The sequence below is a fragment of the Chrysemys picta genome, chromosome 13 (assembly GCF_011386835.1).
Source record: "Chrysemys picta bellii isolate R12L10 chromosome 13, ASM1138683v2, whole genome shotgun sequence".
NCBI lineage: Eukaryota > Metazoa > Chordata > Testudines > Emydidae > Chrysemys > Chrysemys picta.
Window position 1 is genome coordinate 48,050,834 of NC_088803.1, and position 21,182 is coordinate 48,072,015.

The 21,182-nt window shown below is 42.7% G+C and overlaps 2 long non-coding RNA genes across 2 annotated transcripts in view; one reads left to right on the forward strand and one right to left on the reverse strand.

Moving 5' to 3' along the window:
• Positions 1 to 2,372: 2,372 nt before the first annotated feature.
• LOC112058666 (uncharacterized) lies at positions 2,373 to 20,637 on the reverse strand. Its single transcript, XR_006176434.2, has 3 exons — positions 20,518 to 20,637; positions 13,070 to 13,283; positions 2,373 to 12,966 (listed from the first exon to the last, which is right to left on the reverse strand). It is a non-coding gene; the product is annotated as an uncharacterized LOC112058666 (long non-coding RNA).
• The window catches only part of LOC101947879 (uncharacterized), an 88,782-nt gene continuing 88,167 nt past the window's right edge, over positions 20,568 to 21,182 (forward strand). The window contains exon 1 of the long non-coding RNA XR_010592356.1: positions 20,568 to 20,684. This is a non-coding gene — a long non-coding RNA (uncharacterized LOC101947879). The remainder of the gene's footprint in view (positions 20,685 to 21,182) is intronic.

Below are 21,182 nucleotides of genomic sequence, written 5' to 3' on the forward strand. Positions count from 1 at the left end.
TGGCCAATCAATCAGTCCTCCTCCTCAGCATCCCCACTCAGTGAATACGGCGATGTCCAGAATTAAATGCGGTAGGTGGCAAGGTTTGCAACTTTAAATTATTGCAATAAGTAAGAAATAAAGTACAATGTTGGGCCACCATGCCCATCTTACAGTCCTATATAGGGTGTGCGAGAAGAGATTTTCTGTTTGATCGAAACCATTGAAATGATGCAGTCCTGTCTCCCAGGACCCAAACTGCATAGGGCTTTATGGATCAGAGTCAAAACCTTGAATAACTCCCCAAAACAAACCGGATGCCATTGCAATCTATGGAAAAGAGGAGGATGAGCTCTAAGGGCCTGATTTGACACTCTTTACGCTTTACTCCACGTGTATTCCCCTTGATTTCAATTGGACTACTCATGGAGCAAAGTATTATTCAGCATAAGGGAAGGTAACAAAATCTGGCCCCAAGCAAGGTCAGGTGAGATTGGTGCTAGTCTTTTTCATGGCACTTCGTTTAAGCCCTGCTGTTTGTCTTACACCAGTAATAAATAAATGGGAAAGTGCCATTATTCATTAGTCACTGTGGCTTTCGAGTGGGGATACATGGCTACATATGAGTGACTCATCCATAAAGGGCTGAATGCCTTTCCTTCTGTTAAATAAAGGGTGGGATTCTTGGGTTAATAATTGTGATACACAGCCAGAAATAATTAGAGATGTCAGGACTGGCAATCATAAATTACTTCCTTTTAAATAACATACCGAAGGCGGAGTTGCAGAGGTAATAGAAAAGCGCCGCTCAGCAGAGAAGTTCAAATGAAAGAATCAAGGCCAAATCCATTTCTTTAATTCCTTTTCCCCAAAAAGGACAATATAATATTCAGGGTCTCCAATGGACTGACTTTAATTGTGCCTGATTTGGTCCCTTGTTAACTCCTTTAAGTGAGAGGGAGAAGTAAGAAGCCCTGCAGCAGATCTGTGCATATAAACTACAAAATAGACAGTAATTTGGGGGCAAGTTTTCTTCCCTGGGTGCCAGGGGGTGGGGATGCTGTGTTCTGGTGGGGATACCAAGGGTCTGCAGCTAGCACTCCCAGGAGAAACTCTGGCTGAGAGTCAGGTAGGCTGACGGAAATTCTGATATCCAGAATTCCTCATAGAGACACAGGGTGCACATACCAAAAGTGGTACCTCTATCACCCCTGCTCCATGCCCAGCCAGCTCCTAGCTCTCCCTGCTTTCAACTTGTCCCTCCCCTTCCATCAGACGGACAGTTCCTCAGGTGGGAAGGGGAGGGAGGAAGGGGTCATTCTTGGATGGGATTCTAGCTGGTACCAAATCAGGATGCAAGGAGATGGGGGCCGCAGGGAGTGGCTAGAAGCTTGTCCTATGATAGTTGTGACAGACTCACAATATCCTGAGCAAACCGTATGGAATTAAGATAAACTTGATTGAATTAAGCTAAACCCTACTGAATTAGGGTTAATACCTTCAGAGTATATTGTATTAAAATGCAGTTGTGTATGTGTTATTGTGGCACTGTATGCACCTCTAGTAGGGAGGGGGATGCTAATGTACTTCCTTATCAGCCTTTAAGGCGCCCCCCCTTTGCCCCACCACCAACAGATATGCATATACTGGTTCAGACTGGATTCTCCAGAGACCAATAGACAGAGAAAAGACTTTTGGATAAACATCCTCAGTTTAAACTGACTGGGCACCTTTGTTCTGATCCAGCCAATGGACAGAGCCTCTGGTCCATGGAGATCCCCAGTCCTTAGGTAAGGGTTGGAAGGACTGGTCCTACTGAGGCCCCACAAGACTGGCTGCTTGTCCTGAGCTGATGAACTTGTAACCACAAGGAAACCCCTGGGGTGGAGCATTGAAAGACGGGGAGCTTAGTAGTATGCGTGTAGGTTCTTTTATTGTTTTTAATATGTTTTCTCAGTCATGCTTTTTACCTTAAGAATAAAGTAAGCTTGCTTAGAAAGAACTGTGCAGTAACTAATATCTCCGACAATCACACGGTTATCAGTCTCTGCAGAGAAAGCAAACAAGTCTGTTTAGGCAGAATTTCTTTGCTGAGAATAACACAGTAAAGGCAGGGAACTGGTCAGCCTGGACACACCCTGTGATATGCTGTATGGAGCGGCTCCCGACCATGAGTGCCTGCCTCAGGGCGGACTGTCAGAAAACAGGGCAGACACCCCAAGCTGGTGGTGTCTTCTATTATCTTTCACCAAGCCAGTAAAAAAATGTGAACTCTTGGATCACTATACCAGTCTTACCATGGACCATTCTAAGGGGACTCCCCAGCCTATCTCGCCACCCAGGCAAACTGGACTTTGTGATAAAAGGTCACACAAACCAAAAATCACACCACATCAGGTTGCTCCCCATCCCAAGAGACCAGTCACTTACTCCAGATCAATTGGTACTCCAGATCTTACACCAAAGACAACACTGGTAGCCAATTTTATAGTAAACTAACTAAAGATTGATTAGCTAAGAAAAGGAAATGAGAGTTATTGAGAGGTTAAAGCAGGTAAAATATATGCACAGGTGAGTCACAGTTTGTAATTTCAAATGGTGCCAGTTTTCCAAAAGTCTTCTCAGGGTACCCACATTGTCTCTGGGGATCTCCGCTTTGTATCTCGTACACTTCCCTGTAAGAGTCCAGACAGTCTAGAGATGCAGGATCTTTCCTTGAATCCACATTTATAACTTCTGCTCACAGAAAACAATCTGACAGTGTCACAACCCATGGGGGCTTTTCCTTTGAGTGAGGATCGCACTTTGAGTCTTTGACCTCCAATCATCACACACAAAGACCACTTGCTTTGAAATTAGCACTTTCCTGTTAAAGTTCTTCATTTGAATTCCACAAGGCTTCTTCCTTGTCGGATGGGTTATTTAGCCACAGGGGTATGCATAATGCAAATATTTGCTACTACATTATAACGAGATACAGCTAAGTTAGAACAATGCAAGTAACATCCCACTTGTTTTCATTAAGTTTAAACACCAAATACACTCTTATACATTTAACAATCACTTGGATCTATACTCATATACAAATGTATTGACCTGGGGCTCTGGCACAAGCTGGCACCTGGTTTGCCAGCATCACTCACTCCCTTCTGACCAGGATAATGCAGGTCTCCACTCAAGAGAGACAACAGCTGGGGAGCTGGAAGCCTGACAGTGGGAGCCCTTTTGGGACCACAGAGGGGAGACACTAGTAAGCTGTGACACTAGTAAGCTGTTAGAGCAAGTTATTATGAATTCCGATGACTCCAGTTTGCTCTTTCCATCTTTTATTATGAATATCTGGTTCCTGGTGGGTGAATCTCAGAAGGTTTAGAGTTCAAAATCCCCCAGATCATTTCTGAATATGTTGAATAGCACTGGTTCCTGTACAGATCCTTGGGGGATCCTGCAATTTACCTCTCCCCACTATCAAAACTCACTGTTTATTTCTACCCTTTGTTTTCTATCTTTTAACCAGTTACTGATTCATGAGAGCACCACCCTCTTCTCCCATGACTCCTTACTTTGCTTAAAAGCCATCAGTGAGGGACCTTGTCAAAGGCTTTCTGAAAGTCCAAGTACCCTATATCTACCGGATCACCTTTGTCCACATGTTTGTTGACACCTTCAAAGAATTCTAATAGATTGGTGAGGCATGATTTCCCTGTACAAAAGCTATGTTGACTCTTCCCCAACACTTCGTGTTCATTTATGTGTCTGACAATTCTGTTCTTTACTGTAATTTCAACCAATCTGCTTGGAACTGAAGCTAGGCTTGCCAGTTTGTAATTGCCAGGATTGCTTCAGGAGTCTTTTTAAAATATTGGCATCACATTAGCTATCTGCCAGTCATCTGGTACAGAAGCTGATTTAAGTGATAGTAACTGTGTTATGAACCTAATTCTGCAATTTCATATTTGAGTTCCTTCAGAATTCATGGGTGAATACCATTTGGTCCTGGTGACTAATTACTGTTTAATTTATAAATTTGCTCCAAAACCTCCTCTACTGAAACCCCAGTCTGGGGCAGTTCCTCAAATTTGTCACCTAAAAAGAATGTCTCAGGTGTGGGAATCTCCCTCATGTCCTCAGCTGGGAAAACCAGCACGAATAATTCGTTTAGCTTCCCTGCAATGGTCTTGTCTTCCTTGAGTGCTCCTTCAGCACCTTGATTGTCCAGTGGCCCCATTGATTGTTTGGCAGGCTTCTGCTTCTGATGTACTTAAAGAGAATTTGCTGTTAGTTTGTGTGTCTTTTGCTAGTTGCTCTTCAGATTCTTTTTTGGCCTGCCTAATTATACTTTTACACTTGACTTGCCAGAGTTTGTGTTCCTTTCTATTCTCCTCAGAGGTTATTCTTTGCAATGATTTCCTGTAATTACTATTGACTGAATTGAAGCTGACCATCCTTTCATTTGTATGGTACGGCATCTTTGGTACGGTGCCAAGTAAAACTTAAAATGAAACTTAATAAAGGGAAGCAAAGAGGGGAAAAATATTTCCTAATTCAGAGTGATCCTACTGGACAGAAAAAAGAATATTCCCCACACACCCATCCCCCAGGGTACCAGTAAAGAACATTACAGTGAGCATAATATTTGTATTGCAGTAGCGTCTACAAAAGATCAGAGTCCTATTGTGCTAGGCACAGTTTACAGATTGATAGACAAGACAGACAAAAGCTCGGAAAAGAAAGTATTAGCCCCATTTTACAGATGGGAAATCGAGGCACAGAGATTAAGTGATTTCCCCAGAAACTGGACACAGATCTACTGTGTCCCAGTTCACTGTTTTAACCATTAGATCTTCAAGGGGCAGTGGATGAAGCAATGTGGATTTGTAATTGCCCTTTATCTCGGATATTTATTTCATAAAATGCCATTTTGTGGTTGATGTTCGCTTTTCTGTAATATATCTGCCAGTAAGAATAGAAACATTGTTAGCCTAGAATACACTCTGTTCTAATGCTACAAGCATGCAGTATTGGCTGGAGACTCAATGGAGAAATTTAGGTAAGAGTCTGGGGTTTGTTTTACTTTAATTTTGTCTCATACATTTACATACTTAGTCCCTTTACTGTGAACCCAGAATATCCTCATTATAGGAGAGGAACCCATCCCATGTTGAAAAGGATACATCTGTTGAAATGCCAGAGCCTAATGCGTTCATCCAACACTGAAACAAGTGTATTACCTGGTGATCATATTAAACAGTGTCCATAATGTAATGGATTTAATCAGCAATTTACAAAAGGCAAATAATCATTTTGAAAAAACAGATCCACTGCTGAGCCAGAGAAGTATCTCCTCTCCTCCATGAGGTGCTTTGCTTGCCAAACTGGACTGAAACACTGCTGTTTGGCAGCACCGTACATGTGACTGGTGCCCACAGTGTATGTTAGCCAAAATCGACTGCCAACATCACTCCATGGATTGTCCCTTAGCGCATGTTCTAATGACGAAGGGCATCACTTTCACAACACCCTGGGCTGTCGGGGATCTGGGGAAAAAACTCTCACAATTCACAATCCCACACGTGCCCTTGGTACTTGGTCTAGAGAAGGAATTGTCAGATCCCCAGGGCAGTTTCTGCTCATTCTTCCTGCACTATGGTTTCCTCTGGAGACAGCAGTGCTGAGAGTGCTTTGTCCTCTTCTGCATGTGTCACCCACACACCTTCTGGGTGTGGTGTTGTGGCCTATCTAGTGGCACTGAGACCACTTAGAGAGAGAGAGAGATAAAATGAGTCTGCTCTACAGCCTTAGCTAACAGACAGTTGGCTTTTATCTCATGCACTAAACTCCAGAGGCCCCAGGTTTGATCCCACCTGCTGACAACCAGGGTCTGTTGGTGTTAGAAGCCCAGTTGAAATCCTGGACAAACCCCCACTTGTAACACCAACAGATGCCGGTAGTCTGCGGGCAGGACTGAACCTGGGGCTTTTGGAGCTTAGGGCATGAGCCTCTACCACATGGGCTGAAAGGTGGGTTCTCCTCAGATGGTAGTGACTGGTGAGGGGTATGCCAGGACGGAGAAAGGAAACAAGTGAAGAGTTGAAGAGTCTGGAATCAGAGGGCAGGCAGGCAGGGAAACAGCAAAAGGCTCTCTGCTATTGCATCTCCACTGTCTCCTGCTGCCAGGTTGCCCAAACACACCAGTGATATCTACACATACCCTATTCCCAGCTCTGGAGGGGGCTGTCTAGTGGTTAGAGCAGGGGGGCTTTGAAGTCAGAACTCCAGACACTTAACTCTTGCACTTGTACTTGGTTGTGTGGGGTTAGAGCTCAGAGGGGAATGTTTAGGGGACTCTGTCTCACCTGATAGCTCCCTCTGACCTTTAATGGCTACTGTGAAGTTGGCCAAGAAAACAAATTTGGTTTTCCCTTCAAGTCTGCCCCCTGGCTTATGTACAGGTGTGACAACCTGCCCTTTCCTGGTTACTATAAGCGGCCAGTCCGCGTCCAAGTCCAGTAGAAAAATAATTTAAAATAGGATATCAATCCAAATGTCTAAGTATTTATTAAACAATTCAAACCATTCTCTGAAAGGACAAATATATAAATAGCAATGGATATAGAGGTATTGATTACCAATAATCCATGAATTTAAAATATGGAAAAAGATAGCTAAAATTTAGTCATAGTAAGATACATGGAATGGAGCTCCGGGATCTTTACTTGTCACTGAACATTGCCATCATATCTGCAGTGGAATATAAAACGAGTCTACAAATATTCTCCTTAAAATTTTTGCCTTTCTCAATTCCTAAGATTTTTAAAAGCTCCTCATTTCCTTCACTCCATTTGCCACGTGCCCCAATCACGAGACCAAAAAAGTGGATATTTGTACCTCCTGTTAATTTCCTAATATCTTCCTCTAATTTGAGGTAGTAGGCAACTTTTTCTTTGTGGGCTTTATCCAAGCTCTTAGCATTATCCTCCCAGTGAATTGTGACATCTACCACCACCGCAATATTTCCTTTTGTAAAAACAATATCTGCGTTTCTCAGATTACCTTCTTTGGTTCTCAAATGAGGTTCTACAATTGCTTTCCACCCCATTTTACATTCTTGATTTTCTAAGGTCCTGTCCTGTGCACATTATTATTATTATTATGCAGGAAGTAAAACCAATAATCATGGATAGGATGAGACCCCAGAGGATTCAATAATTATTTACGGTAACTGGCAGTTTGCTTCCAGGTCTTTTATGACACACAGCCTTCCAGCTTTATCCAACAGCAGCCAGCAAGGGTCAGTTTTTCAAAAGCACCCAAGAGCTGAGCTCTTTTGAAAATCTGTCTCTTATTCTGGTGCCTAACTGGGAGCTGCCTGCCTCTGAAAATCTGGTTCCACATTATGGATCACGTTGGGTCTGACTCAAGGCCCATTGAAGCCAATGGAAAGACCATTGCTGATTTCTGTTGCCTTGGGATTAGGCTCATTAGATGTAACAGCAAGTGCTCTGTATGGCCCAGTCCAGGCAGTTAGAGCAACTGGTTGGCCATATGTGTAAACATTTCAAATGGTTAGCTATGCCCTTCTGCCCATTGAGCACACGTTGATTGTGCTTAAGCCAATTTTGTACAAGTTCAAAATCATATTGGACCAGATATTCCTTTCCATACTGCTGCTAAGCAGTAGGCCTGTTTCAGAGCATTTCTGCTCAATGCCTCAACTTCTAGCTAAAGATAATGTGATAGAAGTCCTTCAACAAAACAAGATTATCAGCTGTCACAATCCAGTTTGCTCTTTTAAAAGATATACGTCAGTTTACATCAAACCATTTGTTGGATAATAGAATATATTAAAGGGACACTGTCAAGGTTTTTAGGCCACAATTTGACCTACCTTCAAATAGTTTTTATTAGATGGGGGCATTTATTTGGAGTTCATAATCTTTATTTTTTAATAAAAAACGGACTCTCACCCTTGCAGAGAAATTTTAAAAACTACAATTAAATAAAGGGGGGGGGAAAGGCAAAACACAATAGCCTTTTATTTTTATAGGACCTACACAAATGCATTTTGTTTCTCTTCATTCTCTGTAGTCTCTTGCAATAGCTCACTAACAAATTCTGTGGCTAGAGCTACGTTGTCATCATTGATGACGTTGATGAGCACAAAAAGATGTTTTGTCATGAGACTCCACTGAATAATATGTTTTAACATTTCTTTTTTTGGAAAAAGGTAGTGAATGTCCTCGAGAGTGGAGTCCTCTCTTCACAGAATATCATGGTCAGGATCAGCACTCCATGAAAAATGACCTGGAGGGACCACTGCTAAGGGTAAGACGGGAATTTATTCCTTATGGCTCATTCAGTCCTTGGACTCTCTGCTGAGAATGTCAACAAGTTTGACTTTCTGTGCCAGCAGAAGTGCTGATCCTTATGATAAGGGGAACTGACCTGAGACAACATTGTATAATTTGAAGTTGTTATTAAAACCTGTTGCCCTCCAGAATACAGGGAGAAAAAAAATCACTGTACTTGCTAAATGACGTAGGACAAAATCATTTGGGGAAAAAGGTACCTGAGAGTGTCTTGACAAAAATATATTTCACCTGCACTGATTGGCTGCACTTACCAGCCTTTGTCCTATGGCCTGGAGAACCAAATGCAGTTGCATGATACAAATCATCTAATAATCCTGTGTACTCTTTTAATTTCAAATACATTAACAGCATACACACAAGTTCCATTTCAGAATGCATCCAATAAAAATGAATTAACGGAACAGTCATTAGGATATAATGTGGTAGCGTTAAGGTGAGTCATAATATAATTACCATTATTTCTAACGCAGTTACTGCAGAACAATACATATAGTCCCCGTTTCTAATAAGGGGCATGCTTCACTGCACATGCACTTCTATGCACACTCAGCTTATATACAAATATTATTGATTGATCCAGTGCATGCTTGCATTGGAGAACTGCAGACCTAAGTCAGATGTGGTCAAAAGCATATGTATAGTTAATGGCTGAATGTGTTTGAAAAATCTGTACCGATGCTATTGGGCCTGATCCGAAGCCCGCTGAAATATATGAGAGTGTTTCCATTGGCTTATACGGGCTTTGAAACAGGCCTTACAGGCCATGGGTTAACCTTTCACTAGACTCATTTTCAGCTGGGCTATGAAGCTGTCTGCTGGGATCTGCAAGGTTCTCCTACAGAGAGTTGTTTGAGGACAGATCAGGGAATGTGACAAACATATTCTGTTAAGGTGTAAGTTAGTCATCTCAAATCTGTGTTGAATATAATATTTAAAAGACAGTGACTGTATGTAAAATGGCAGTTAACAATGAGGATTAATATACATGCACCTTCTACAAGCGTGTTTAAACTTCAGTAAATATTTTGTTATAGTCAATTGGTTTTTAAGTAACAATTTAATAAATCAGCTACTGGTAAATAAACACCCCAAAGGTGGAAGACAGGAATGGGGTGAAATCCACCAATGGCTGCCCATTCATTGTGTAGGAATTGATCATGTGGGATATGCTCTAACGGACAATGCCTGCTTAGGGTTGGATTCAAAGCCCATTGATTTTAATGAGCTTTGGATCGGCACTTAATGCGCAACAAAAAAGGTCATTGCTAACTGCTTGAGGAGGAAATTTCTTCTGACCTCGGCTTTGGTGGTTATTTTCATTCATTACTAAGGCTAAGTTTTTGTCATGAATATTTTTAGTAAAAGTCACAGGCAAGTCACAGGTCACGGGCAAGGTGCCACCAGACTCCTTGTTGTTTTTGGGCAATAAACAAAAATTCACGGAAGCCTGTGACCTGTCCCTGACTTTCACTAAAAATATCCCTGACAAAATGGGGACACAGGTTTAGCACCCACTTCTGCTGGGGCTTGTGGTTCCCCCACTGCTGTGGGGAGTGGGAGCTGTGCGGTCTTCCTGCCAGTGGGGTTGGGTTGCTGCGGGGTCGCCCACCATGGCTGGGAGCTGCAAGGTCCCCCAGCCACTTGCCACAGCTGGGCAGCTTCAGGGGGTCCCCCACTGCCCACCGCGGCTGGGCAGTTGCAGGGCCCCCGACACTCCCAGCTGGACAGCTGCAGGGTGCCCCCATGCGTGCGGGGCCTGGGAGCTGGGGGGAGGGAAGGGGAGGAAGGGGCTGGCTTGGAGCTCCAGTCCGGGGCAGAGAATGTCATGGAGGTCAATGGAAGTCATGGATTCCGTGACCTCCGTGACATAATCATAGCCTTATTCATTACATGTGAGTCAGAATCACCCTTAGCTGTTACTTGTATAACCCTTACCAGGTATGCTCGCCTTCAGCAATTCTGATGGTGTATCAGTGCTTCCGACTATACACCTATACACCCTGCCCCAGTATAAGTCACGTAGCTATTGCACCTCAAGGAAAACAGGTGGCTTCTTTCGTATATATATAGTCCCATTATCCTTTAGGCAAAGAAACAGGGGGCCAAATTTTCAAAGATAGCAAAGTGCCTAAAGATGTGGCTGGTGCCTAGTGGGATTCTCAGAAGGGCCTATGGAGATTTAGCGCCTAACTCCCGCTTTTGAAAATCCCACCAAGCACCTAGCTGCCTCTTTAGATGCCTAAATACCTTTGAAAATCTGGCCTGCAGTGACATACCTTTCAGAATAGCTTTTAGTGGCAGCTACTGCTACAAAGACAAGTCACAATGGAAATGTTATGGGTGGCAGACATAGATAGCTCTATGATTAAAAACTGAACCAATCAAAAGTATTATAAAGAATATCAGGGCCAATCCAGCCTCCTTCCTCCAAGTGGATCCCTCTGCTAGCAGCCCCACTGAAGTCTGTTGAGTTATAAGTAAAAATTATGCGTATGAATAAGAATTGCAGGATAAGGTGCTTAAGGAAAGGCCCTTATCTCTTCTGGATCATTTATAACTTTACTGCAAACCAATTTTAACTAATCTGATTGTCAGCTATGCTAGTTGCTTTCTATACAACTACACGACTCACAATTTAGCTAGACTATGCTCCCAAGTCACAGCTGAGCATGTCATAGGTAGGATGTGGGAGGTAATTGTCCCACTCTACTTGGTACTGGTGAGTCGTCAGCAGGAGAACTGTGTCCCGTTTTGGGTGCTACACTTATAGTTAAGTATTAGAATAGGCTTCCAAAGAAGATTGTAAAATCTCCATCATTGGAGGTTTTAAGACAGGTTAGACAACACCTGTAAGGGATGGTCTAAGTTTACTTGGCCCTGCTGCAGCACAGGTGGCTGGATGAGATGACCTACTGAGGTCCCTTTGAACCCTACATGTCTATGATTCTGTGATTCTATAAGCAAAATGAGTTCCCTCCGTGGGCCCCCTGTTTATAATGTCAGGCTACAGAGTGCTTGGCTGAGCTTCAGGATAACAAAGCACTAGCAAATATATTGTAGGAAACAATCCTACATTGGCAGAAGGATGAACATCTCTACTTTGTAAGTGATGCCATGATAACAGGCAAGTAGGATTTTCCCTATGTGTGGCTTCTTCTGGATCAAGAAAGCTGAGATCCCACTGCATGTGAATAGCTGTGGTGAGACGGTAGTTCTCCCCTAGTGAAAAAACCAATGCTGGCAGCAGTAATGAGTTCCTATTGCCTGCGGTTGTGTGATCACATTAAAGACTCTTTAAACATTACGCCCTGGGCAATATCAAAATACTTCATTTGCTGCTACGATTTTGACAGCAAATTTTCGCCTTTGTGCAAAATTAAAGACAGGAATAATAGCTTTCCTTTCTGTTGTTCATCACACTAGGAAGTATGCATTTTGTTTCGTTACATCCATTTTTTCCTCCCTAAAACATCCTTCTTCTGGCTGTTTCTTAGCAGTATCAAAGGCTTTATAGATCTTTAAAGAGAACTTTTATCTATATCTAATGATAAATTGCATACTGCTGTAAGTGCTATGCAGTGCATACATTGTTGGCTTGCAGTGCTGTTCATTCCCATCTTTCCTGGATCATATTGTTGGCTTCCTTTACCACCATCATCTCTTTGCCCTTGATAACCTCCTTGACATTGGCTTACTGATATTTTCTTAGCCCTCCTGGCCTCTTTCCTACTGCTATTACGCACAAGGCTCACCATGAATATTTCTCTGAGCCCATGCGATAGATAATAATGTTTTTCTTAATTGCTAATCACGTCTGTTAGTGAGTTACTTGCAGGAGAACAGTTCATTCCAGACCACTTAGAAATTCTGCAGAATGGCTTATGGTACATGTGGTGCTTTTTGCAAGGCCAGTTCCAGATAATATAGTCCAGAGAAGCTGGCAATCAAAGGGAATTGCAAAGTTGAAGCAAAGATTCAAAATTAAATAAGGAAGTTTTGTTCCCATTCTTGGACAGAAGGAACATAGAGGATGATGGTCAACTGTTCATGTAAATATCATACTGATGTGTTCATGGTACTGGAGATGGGAGCTCTGTCCACAGGTCCATCGTAAAACCCTATTATTCAGAAATCCAGAGCTTTCAAAAATGGGTGAATTTGGTGTGCCCGCATACACTCAGCACCAGTCAGAGTTATGCACAGCATCATGTCTCCAACACTCTGTCAATACAGCTCACGCAGCTGCCAATGAAGGGAATGGGAGATCTGTTATTGACTTCAATGGGTGCAGTGCCAGACCGCTTGTCTGCCACAGCCCTGACATTCCAGCGCCGGGTCTCTTCTGATCGGAAATTGCTAGTCATATCAAGCCATTTAATGGCTTCGGCAGTGGGAGGATGATAAACTCTCTCCTCAAAACCGGGCAGTCCCATTGACTTCAACAGTCACCTAAGTGAGGACAGATTTTGACCCTTTGGGTTTGTAAACCAAAGCATTAGGAGACAGTTGTCTGAGTGGGATAGGGGAGACTGAAAGTGTGCATGTTGCCTACAGTAGTGGGAGCTTTGTCTCGGATGTGCTGAAGCCAGTTGTGTTGACTCGAAATGAGGACAAGCTGAAATGGCAAGAAAGAAAAGAATTAGAAAGATGGGCTGAACAGAAGGCATAGCATTAAAAAAAAAGAGGAGAAAATGAAGCTATGGGTGTTTTGTTTGTACCTGGAAGACGCTGGGAATTGAATACAATCCTCTAAAATATCCCTCACTTCCTTTGAACAGCTGCTTTCGCTGAGCTAAATAAATCATTCTTCTTGTTACCTTGTACTGTACGCGCAGTAAAGATGTGTGAGAGCAAAAAACACTCCGAGTCCCTGCTAGTGCTTAGTCTTCTCCATCATACTCTGTGTCTCATATTTCAGATCAGAAGCAGCCACTCCTCAGCCCCAAGAAAGAAAGAAAGAAAGAATCCTTGTGATGGTCAGTTATCAGCTGTGACCCCAAATGTTCCCTTCTTGAGATTTACAGTATAGAAGCCTGATAAGAAGTCTGCCGGTACATTAGTGCTCAGTGGAGCAGTGCAGAAGGACCCAAGGGGAGCTCTATCTCCACCGATCTTCCTGACACAGTGGTGTAATTGACCACAAGGATACCAAGTGCTTTCTTATTGTTCTTAGAAACATTGTCATGGCCTGGTATTCTGTGTCAGGCTGCATTTAGAAGGTGGAAAGGGCATCGCTGCATTTCTGATATGAATTTATTCTAGGTAGTTGGTCTTTGCAGTGGAACGCTGCAGTGCTCCATTAACTACAAAAGATATTTCTGTACCATTTGCTAAGGCATGAGTATCCTTTCGGTGTTAAGCAGCGACGATGTTAAAGTGAATGAAAAGAGCCCTTTCTGAGTGAAGACACAGGAAGCCAATTAAGAGTTCTTGTATAAATCCAAATGCATCTTCCCAAACACCTGTCCTTTCAAAATAAGGCAGAGATTTAGCTTGCGCAATGTGCTTGAACCCTGAACTTTTTAATTTGCACATGATTTAAGAAAATCTAACTAGTTCTATTGGGGAATTGGCTGCTTTTTAAAAACTACTCTTTTCATGTTTCTTTATTCCAACACCAAAGTAATTTATGTTCTCATTTGATTTCATTCTCCCACAAACAAAAACCACAATATATAATGTGATCTCTATTGCTGGAGTGTTTGTTGTTGGAAGGGTATTGGAAAATAGATAAATGTCTCAACACAAAAGAGGATTCAGGTTTCAGAAAGATCACACAGATTGGAAAATACTTTTTCAGTTATATTTATGAGCAGTATTTGTTCACTGTTTTATAGTATGATGGTGTAATAATATTTTAGACCTATAGTAAGAGGTAAGTGATTGGTGTCTGATAAATACCTAAATAGATAAACTGCTATACAAATCCTTTGTTCTGCTGATGTTTTGCCCATAGTTAAAACCGTTCGTACAATGCGAAACATTCCCTCCCTGGCCCTCACAAAAACAAAAAAACCCACAACAAAAAAACCAACAACCAACAAACCACACAAACAACTAACAAACCCTGAAAAACAATTCTGTTCAGATTTGAGGTGGTTAGTATAGGAGAAATATCTTTTAAAGAAAAGAGAATTATATTATATATGCTGGAACGACATGCTATTTTGCATGTATAGAGATACTGAAAATCTCTTCCAGCCAGCTAGTGAAAGTCTTACTTCACAGTTATGATATCATCAGAAGTCTGAATTTCACGACTTTTGAAATATAAAGAAAAAAAACCCAGAATCCTTTTTCAGCGTATTAACTAAAATGATTGCAACATGTGAATGACTCAAAGTCAGCTGTTTAATATCTCTAATGTCACAATTCCATCAGCCAACAGAAAGCTGCTGCTGATTGTCATGCAAATCTATAAAACATATTTTAAAAGATGCAGAGGCAGCATGATCTAATGGCCTAAGCATTGGCTTTAAACACCTGAGTTCTAATCCCAGCTCTGACACTGGTTCACTGTGATGTCATGGACAAAACAATCATCTATCCTGCCTCTGACTCTTCAATTGTAAAACGAGTATTATACTATACAGTTACTTGCTGCCCTGTGTTTTTGTGAGGATGGGTTAGTGTTTGTGCAGCACTGTGAAGAGCTAAGTATCATGAATATGACTACTAATAATTGTGACTAGCATTAACGAATGTTTAACGGTTGTTTTATCCTCTCTGAAAAACACCAAACTCAGGCTAACCCAAAGGGGGTGAAGGGGTTAACAGCTTTGGCTCCCCAGTTCCATGTAAATCAAAACTCAAAGAGTTTCACACAGACCTGATATATGCACACACATTGGAAGGTGCATCCTGGAAGTGAAGAGAAACTTCCAAGATGTGTTTTACAGGCACAGCTGCATTTCAATATGGTCATGGACCCCTGGGTTTTCACCTGGTGGGATGCTCTGAGAGAATCAGCATGCAGCTGTCCTTACTCCATTTCCAGGTGGTAATCCTATTGGCAGACATCCTTGCAAATTGTCTGGAGTTTTAGAGTGTGCTCAGTGCACACGGAGATGGGATTCTCCGGGATGCAGCGACAAAGCAATCTTTTGATTGTGCAATAACCATTATCAAATCCACAGTGCCAGAGTAAAGCCAGTAGGTATGCAGTTGAGCACTTAATTTGCACGTGCAGTTATTGTGACTGTGCATGCAAACTGAAGAGCTCAATGTGCAAATGACGAGGCATATACTATGTCCTGGTTTGTGCATATGAGCATGTTAACTCCAAGCACAAATTAGGTGTTCCTTTGGCATACAACTGTGCATCTAAACCGGGCCCGTATTATTTAAGATGACCTCTATATGTGACTCTAAAGCCAAACCGTTGCCCTTCTTTTTAATTAAAAAAGAACACAACCAATAAAAGTTTTTCTCTTTCATAAAATAAAGAACAACACCTTTTCCCTGCTTTGGCTAGAGCTAAAAATTTGGCTCACAGATTTCAGAATCAGAAATCTTTGCTTTCATTGGGTCAATTATCTGCATTTTTAGATGATGATTATTAAGAATATTTATATTACAGTAGCTTAGTATTTTAGAAGGCTATAAATGCTTTTTTATATAATTAGCATTTTAAAAAGTCTATAAACATGCACTGTGTTTGCCTAATGTACTATAAAAGCTTCCAAAGGAGCTGTTATTACCTGACTAGTCACTTCACACATGCTTTGAGGAGGGATTTTTTTTTTTTTATTCTTGTCTTTTTTCCAGCCTGCCATTAATAAAAGGAAGCGAACCATTAACAGCTTTGGAGCTGCAAGGAGAGGTAAAGAGGTTTGTAAATATTCCAAAGGAAATGTTTGCAACTTTTTACTAGGCTCTTTTGGATTCTCCACACACAACAGTATCAAAGAGACAAAATCAGTTAAGGTTCAAACATTCAAAACTGCCAATCTCTGCTTCTTTTAAAGTTACATCTTGCATTTTGTTTAGAATGTTGCAATGTCTCACAAAGTCCTGAATATGTTCACTTTTACATTCTGCTATCTCACTGAAGCTTCTTTGATTAAAGAAGTTTTAATGTGTGTACACACACACACACACATACACACACACACACACACACACACACACACACTCTGAAAGTGTTTGGTTCTTTTATAACTTACCACAGCACAGTATATTGCACATTCAGGTCCGTATCTCTGGAGACACTCTGTGCACACAACTCTCACCATTATCTATGCATGGAACAGATGTATGACCAGAACCGTATGAAAAGAGATGGTCTCATGCCACCCATTTTGGTTCTGGATCCAGATGTCAAACACCGTATCATTCAGGGTGATTGGATCTGTGATTCTGGTTCTGTCCATTATACAAGAAGAGAGGGCCATGTGCAACTTCAGATCCTAATCAAGGTTTGGATTGTGTGCACTCCAAAAGTACATGTGTCTTTTGCTCTGGGGACTTGACTGGGGCCCACCTCCATTAAATAATTGCTGCAGTTCATGGCATGAGGGTGTGTTCTCAACCTCAGATGTCTGTTAGTGGTATGCCCGCAGCTGATTCAAGCCAACAGATGGTATTACTGGGCCTCAGGTACCAAACAACCACTAATCTTCAAGAAAGCTCCACAACTTAGCTCCGCTCTTTTAGTGGAGAATACATGGAACTAATAGTAGATGGGCCTGCAAGTTTAGGATGGAGATCTGGTTAAAGTCTCTCTCATGGAATTTTGTCTATTTTATGCTTCTGCAGTGGGCTGAAAACAGCATGAGAACAACCTTTCTTGTCACTTGTGACACCTATCCTAGTTGTACAGAAATGAATGATATCAGGTGGCAAAAATGATCTGAGAGTTTACAAAACCTTATATCAGTTTGGGTTGCAGTTTTGGACAAAAATCTCTTTGGTTTCCTCTTTGGAGGAATGGCTTTTATTCATATAAGGCCATGACTGGGAAAACATCCTTTAGACCAGGGGTTCTCACAACAGTTTTTTTGGTGGCCTCAGAGTGCAGCCACCAACTCTTGCTGGTGGTTGCACTGACAATTTCCCCAAAAATACTTAATTAGCTTTAGGAAAAACAAACAAATATGAACATTCACATTTCCATATCATTGTAATTTATTTATGTAGGATTTTTTTTTGCAGACTCAATAATAAAAATAATGTAGACTTGTCTCTATTCTTTACTGAACCTAAACAGAATAGAAACACAAATAAGGTGCTTTGCACATTCCGATTTTTTTTTCTTGTTATCTCTTGTGCTTTTGGGGTTTTTTTTTTTGTTATTTTTTTTTTTTTTAGACTTCCTAGTTACTAAGTCTCCTCTGAAAAGTGATATTAAGAAACATACAAATATCACTTGTCACAGCAGACTTACTCAGCCCTGGCAAGCCTAGGGATAAATTAAGCCCTGGATGGGGAGGTGGATATGGAGGCAGCAGGGGCCAGGGGTGATGGGGGAGAGTGACCTTGGGGCCAGAGCCCGCTATTGTATGGCAGGGATATGGAGCCTGAAGCCCTATGGCTGGAGCCTGCCACCTGCCATCCCAGGGCTGGAGCCTGACCCCACCAGCCTTGGGAAGGTGGGGAACTCACTGGCTATCTGTTCCTCCAGCTTTTGTGTCTCCAGAGGTGGTCAGGGCCCAACCTCTGCTGGCGGCCCTGAGGGAGGGGGCCGCTGCTTTGCTGACCCCTCTCCTCCCCCCGCACCCTCCCCCAATCACTGCCCAGGAGGCTGTCACCACAAGAAAAGTCACTTGTGGCCGCATGCGGCCACGGTGGCCACATTTGAGAAACGTTGCTTTAGACCCAACTGGTCAGTGATATGCTGCCAGGCTGTGGATGCTACTATGTGATAATAGAAGAGGAAGGAGAAAGACAACAGATTTAGCTCCCTCACTCCCCTGTGTCCTAACAAACCCATGTGTTTTCGCCTAGTGGTTCTTGCTGTGCACGGCCCTGGACTGCCCATATCCTCTCTCCCTGGCAACTTCAGGAGAGGCACCAGGAGATGTCTACAGCTCACAGAGTTGTGTTGTATCCTCATTTGGAAGGTCTACACTGGTTGTGCCCTGGGTATGCACTGGTTGTGCACTGGATATGTACGCCATACAGTTCCTACGATGCTTTTGAAGCTTCTGTGCAGCTGGGGGCATCTAAAAACGTGTCTCCAAGTTCAAATCTACCCACAGACGATCGGTGTGTGTGTGTTTGTGTATGTGTTAAGGGGAGCATGGAGGGTTTGGGAATCCCTCTTCTCTGAGTATTGCTAGCAATTCTCAAGTTAAATGAGCACTCTGTTGAGACTGGTGAAACCTTTAATATACATAGAGAGAATTTAGACTTCTGGGGTCAGATCCTCACATCCTGCTGAGCTCTCTTTGACCAAGATCTGAGAGGAAAGGTGAGAGAAAGGTGCCTCTAAGCTACCTTTCTACTCTCCGAATCCCGTGGCTGGCTTGGGGGCAGGTCTGGCCCCTGGTATAACTTAGAGCAGCCTCTGGGATGTTCTACATTACATTGATAGTAGTGACTTCTGCCATCTCAGGATCATCAGGATACAGCATGCTATGGTCATGCTCCTTTCCTGCTTCCCCATATCTCTATCATGGGGAGCCTGGAAGCAGGTGGTGATGAACTGACTATACTGGCTTTATATCACACAGGGATATTCTAATGCCAGGGCAATACCTAGCTGCCCCATTAGGGCAGCTTTCAGGCTGGCAGAGGGTGGGCCATAGGGCCTAAGAGAAAGAGACAGGGGTCAGATGTGGTTTGTCAGCCACACATGTTAGTCTTGGCCTCTCTCCTATTATCTCACCTTTACGGCACAAGCCATTGAAGGCAATGAGGCTGCATTCATGTGACTTAGAGAAGAATTTGACCCTGTGTAGCTCATCACTCAAATTTTAACTGATAATTCATCTCTGTATGAAATGTGCTGGGTTCCTCAGGAAGAAATGCTTTTGAGCGTGACCCTGAGCATTACCAAGCATTGAAGTCAATAGGAATGGAGGTATGTTCAGGACCTCAGAGCAGATGTTCAGCACCTCATATCAGTTCAGGTGAGTGCAGGGTAGGTTCAAAGCTATCAGCTACCTACAAACACAACAGTCTCTGAATAGTATTTTCTTATAGCCTCTCATCAACATCAATTGAGGATATCTATTAGGATCAATAATATAAAGCATTTACAATTGCTGCATAACTGTATGGGTTTCTGCTGCTTCTGTTAAATGGGTTATTAAGCAACCTTTAAAGTTGTTAGATCGTTATGGGGTACTATTAATTGCATATATTTTTATTTACCTGTAGGTTAGAAATCTCCACTGATGCTATTATGATAATGAATAAAAGGTGGAGTAAGTCACCTGACCCTCATTCCCTTTTTCCTATGGCAGGATATGGGGCTTGACATTGCAAGGTGCCAAGCACTTGCTGCCTGGTGCCAGCCGTCTCACTGCCATGGGAACTGAGGGAGTTCAGCACCTTGCAGGATCGGGCCCATCATACTGCAGGTACAGGTACATTTCTGTTTTTTCATGGATGGTTTTCAGAATCATGGGTTCGACTCATGTGAGATGCTATCAAATTCAATTCCAAATCACACAACGGAGACTGATCCCATAGGAGCCTTTATGATCCATTCCGGGTGTGAAGAAGTGGCATGTCCTTTAGAGCCAAGTCTGAATTATACAGAGCTGCTAAGTGAAATGTAATTGTGCATGGGGGAAGTGGGAGGAGGAAGAGGATCATTAGATGAGTGAAAAGTCCAGATTTGGGGTTTTGCTTGCAAACAAACAAGGCAGATTCATTAGGAACAGGCAGAGTCACATTGATCATTATTTATGTTTTCTCCCCAAGGTGACCTGGTCCTATCCTCATATTGATCTTTTTAAAAACTGGATCTTATAAGGGGCCCTGAAATCTCAGATCACCCACTTGCTTCCCTCACTTCAGGAGAGCAAGTCAATGCAACATGCTCACATTTTGTGTAAGTACCTCACCTTAAATTAACGAGGATGATGACTTTTCATTGGGGCCAAAAAACTAGCATGAACAAAAACCCTGAGAGATACCAGCTTGTTCAGTTATTACATGCATTAACAGGGCACCCTTTGTGGTTGACTTTCCCCGGCTTAAAGTTGAGCTTACTCACATTCCCCAACGTGAGGAACAGATAGTGCACGCTCCCCCGGGGGCCAGCAGCCTGGAAAGGGTCAGAATGGAGAGAGACTCGGCCAGCCGGTGAAGTGCCTGGGATCTCACAGTCAGGGAGTCTGTCTTAATGTGGTGCTTTTGAATCACGGCTCTTCTCTCTTTAAGGTAAGAATCAATAGCCTTTCAACTTCTTTCCCCCACCTCCTCTTCCGGATAGGTTTCCACCCGGGAGGAAAAAAAGGAACCAAAGAAAGAGAGGCAACCCCTCCCCCCCCCAAACCCAACCAAAAACCCTGAGGGGAGACAAAGGTCTTTCGGAATGGACATGGTCTCTGTCTCTGTCTTTCAACAACAGCGCTTACCATACATAGTCTGGGCCTGGTGAAACCTTGGGACAGGCAGAGAGTGGTAAGATGAGATGGCTCTCTATTTGGCCTAGCTAAAAATAGCTGAGGGTTAAAAAAAAAAAAAAAAAAAAGGCAGAGTCAGGACCCTGCAGGACTAGTAGTCAATGGGCTGAGAGAAGTGATTGAACTCCAAATACTCCCTGCTCCGCCGTCTCCAGCTGACAGGCTATTTTTTGCCATGGTTGACTAAATATGGTCAGGGAGGCAATGGCATGAAAAGGGGCCACTTGCCTGGGAGTGCATGTTTCAGATGCTT